At 37.4% G+C, this 4,113-nt stretch overlaps 1 pseudogene; it reads right to left on the reverse strand.

Annotated features, from left to right (window-relative positions):
• Positions 1-414: 414 nt before the first annotated feature.
• LOC137955617 (phenylacetaldehyde reductase-like) lies at positions 415-3,676 on the reverse strand (annotated as a pseudogene).
• Between the last annotated feature and the right edge of the window lie 437 nt (positions 3,677-4,113).

Raw genomic sequence — 4,113 nt, forward strand, 5'->3', positions numbered from 1 at the left:
ATATAAAAGAGAAAAAAAAATCTTAAATAGGAGAGAGAAAATGAGGAAGAAGACTAATCACTCACTTGAGAGTGACAAGGGAAAACGAAGTAAAACTATTTTAATGAAAATAAGATAGGTCATGTCACGTGAACCTCGATGTTATCTTTGTCTATTCTTTCTTGATTAAAAAAATTAAAATATTCTAATAGGAGAGAAAAAATGAAAACCATAAGACAATAGTGGTCACATCAGGTCATTCTATGTTTGCTTTTCTCTAGAATAAGACTGGTCAAATAAAAAAACGTGAACGTCGAAGTGTTGATCTAAAGACGAGTGAGAATATCGTGGTTGCCAAATCAGTGTTAATTTTTTTAATGCAAGTAAGAATGTCAAGGTCAAAACTGTGAAGAAGATAACACCTACTATGAAGTTTCCTAGCTACCACAAAAAGGTATTCGCAGTTTGGAAGATGTATGAAACCCGAGAATCAAGATAGTAAGCCACATGCTGTCTGCTGTCTGCTGTCTGCTGTCTGCTGCCCATATTTGATATCTTTGTGTTTATTTCTTTTGCTTTAGTCTCTGAAGAAAAGCAATGAAGACGTAACTAAAGAGTAAGAGCTACCTCCATAGCGTGGCACAACACAGAAACATACTAAACACACCATAGCAAGTTGCATGTTCTGTCTACATGTGACATATTCAAACGTAGTTCGTCTTCAGCCATTCATCTTGACAAGGAAACAGACCTAATCTGAATCAGAAATTGACAAAGTTTTTCTCCTTCAAGCTTTCAACCGTCTCCTTGAGGTCCACCTCCAGAGGGATGAACTCGATGCCCAAGGCTTTTGCTCTCTCTGAAATCTGGTATGTCGGCTCATAAGGATTGTCATCAACAGATCTGCCGACAAATTATGTGGAAAGGGAATGAATATGTATGAATTTAGGAATGCAATCATCTGAAGCATATGGAAACTTTGCACAAAGCTTGGTCTCGTTGTCCTAAAACAAGACCTAGATGCAAGAGCTCATACTAAAAAATAACATTTTAAACAATCTAAACACCTAGTCAAAATATAAGCGGCACCCCACTGTAAGCTACTATTATCTGTTGTATTTTCAATCTCTTAACTGTGTACAATAACTCAATGACTCCTTGTAGAAACTTCAACAATTGAAACCACGATAGACAAAATGAAGTAAAATCTTACTTTTCAGGGAGTGGCAGATTGGGGTAAAGCTTTTGTAAAATGTTTACAACATCCGAGTAATGAGCAACTCTTTCAGTTAAGCAATATCTTCCACTTGCTGAAGGAACCTCGTATGCCAGAATATGTGCCAATGCAACATCTCTCACATGAACCCAGCCCACTGTTTTATTAGGAAATGTAGTAGAACCTAAAGGAAGTAAAGTGAGTAATTTACTTGGCAGAACAGACTAAGTTTGTGGTAGATCCTAAAGGAAGTACAGTGAGTACAGACTAAGTTAACATTAAAAAGAGTAAAATATACCATTTATTAAGTTCAAAATCTCCCCAGCACTTGTGTTGACAGTTGGGGGCAGGAGAGGACCAATCGCCATTACTGGATTCACTGTCACCACGTCAAGTCCCTTCTCCTTAGCAAACTTCCAAGCAGCCTCCTCTGCTAATGTCTTAGCGAGTAAATACCAGGCCTAGAGATAAAAATAACATTTTGGAAGAAAGAAAAGAAACATATTTAGGAGCTTCTTGAACCAACTTCAAACTGATAAAATATGAGTCAAGCATCTAAAACCCAGGGTGAGGAGATTTGCCAGAGGCTACAATAACACTACATTTTTAAGCGTCTGATTGGGCAATCATTGTATAGAAACTATTAGAGTGGAATAAGAAAATGGCATATTAGTGATAAATATTCAATCAATGGCATAACTGGAACCACACCAGATGTTTTCACTATAACCCAAATTCCAAGTATTAACAGATCACAGCAGGGATGTGCTTGCAGAAGTTGAACAGTAGTTTGAACAATTCTGCAAGTAAATATGTTAATCTAGCAAACAAGATAGCAAAACAATCTTAAATTGTTACCTTCATTGATCTACATAACTCTGGATCACTGAACTATGTCTCATCAACCACTACATCTGGAGTTAGTGGCCTCCCTGTGAATTGAACTGCTGCAAGGGAAGATGTCACTACCACCCTTTTAACTGAAGAAGCTTTTGCACACGAAGCAAGAACATTGAGAGTTCCTTTAACTGCAGGTGCAATTAATTCAGCCTGACAAGGAAAAGAAAAAAATCCAACAATTGGTCAATATGCGGATTGCCAGACACAAATTGAAAAGTTATTTTCAAAGCATATACAAGAATAACAGAGGGAAATGTGATTTGCATATTTTAACCTATAAAAAAGTATTCACAATCAGAACTTGATTGTTAATCAGAAGAAATCGGGTTTGGAGACAAGGAAAGCTATATAGACCTCCTACTATAAGACCTTTGATTTTGCCTGTTTGATCTACTTCAAAATTACCATATGGGTAAACCCCATTCAGAATGTCTCTTAGTCCATTGGTAGAGTGTAGAATATAAATCCCTATCCAAGACAATCTAAGCGCCTTCTTATTTGAGTAGACCAGATCCAAGTAAAGCCATTGCCAATGCTTCAGAAATTTGCAAGGTTCTGAAAAATCATATCGAATTTTGTCTGTAGTACCAACCTCAGGATCTGTGGAGGCAAGAAAGAAGGGAGATGCTGTGTGGAAAACTCCCTCGCAGCCATCAACAGCTGCATCAAATGATCCCTCCTCCAATAAGTCTGCCTTCAACAGATGTAGCCTTTCAGGAGCTCCTTCCAGAGTACGCAAGTGAAGCGTCTTCTTTGGATTGTCTGCAGTAACGAGAATACAGGTAACGAATAAAAGAAGGAAAAAGTGACATCAAGTAAAGCCAGATCTGAATCAAAATATCATTCTTTAACTTTCTCATGAAAAAAATATAAACAAATCCTATCAAGTTGGATCTTTGCTTTTCCATATCTTTTGCCCTTTTATATCTCGTTTCTCTGTGCACTTTTTTTAAATCAACTTTCCAAATAAAGGCATAAAATTCGACATTTATCAACTTTTTTTAAATCAACTTTCCAAATAAAGGCATAATTCGACATTTATCAACATGAACTGATCCTCTTTTCTCTGCGCCTGTCACAGTTAAAGCCGATTCGCTTCGTCATAGTTCAGAGGGTACATTGATCATAGTTCAGCGGCTTAAAGGTAAAGATATCACTGACAAGTGTACTAATGGTAGTCTTGCTTGCAAGTGACATTTCGCATAACGATCTTGATCAAGAATATGATCTCTCCCTCCAGTGTTCTAAAGAAAAAGAGGATCTCATGTATATAGATGTCAATATTGAACGTATAATCACGGTTCTATTGCAGTAGCACAGAAAATACTAACACCATTTGATTTTTTCAGTTCACATGCAGTTGCGTTTAGCCGAAAAAAAGCGACAAACGGAAAAAGTCGGATATAAGTTTTCACCGGGATTGCGGACGGTGGCCTTCACTGTGTAGCCCCGCCCAAGAAGAAGCTTCACCAGCCAAGAAGCGATGAAACCAGATCCTCCAGTGACGCAGACGACTTTGCCGAGTCCACTCATCGCGGTTTCCTTCACTCTCTATTCTCAGGCGGATGAAAGGGAGGAATCGTGGACAGTGGACTGAGAAAGATCTTCTTGCTTCTCAAATGTTCAAACGATGAACAGTAGAGAAATAAAAGAAAACTGATGCGACACTGACGCGGCCCTGTCACGACTCAAGATTAGGCTTCTTTGGTCGAGGCGTCGCAGTAAATCCGCGTGTCACAAAACACTATCTCTAAGTCAAGCGTTTTCCACTTTTATGGGGACAAGAGACTGCTCTCTATCTTAAAGTCTACTTCTCTTCGATCTTTCATTTTGATATTTTTAATTATTTTCTTTATATCTCACACATATTCTTTAAAGAAATTATTTATTTTTAACAACAATTCTTTGGGATGACTTGGTGCAATTATGATGATAATCAATACCATGATAAATTCATATTTTTTAATTTTAGTAAATCTAAATTTGAAAATATATGAGTTGGAAAGACATATGATGTT

This window comes from Aristolochia californica, unplaced genomic scaffold (genome assembly GCF_029961685.1).
Source record: "Aristolochia californica isolate CCGP_79_NKW_82.1479 unplaced genomic scaffold, dmAriCali1.0.hap1 SCAF_2, whole genome shotgun sequence".
Taxonomy (NCBI): Eukaryota; Viridiplantae; Streptophyta; class Magnoliopsida; order Piperales; family Aristolochiaceae; genus Aristolochia; species Aristolochia californica.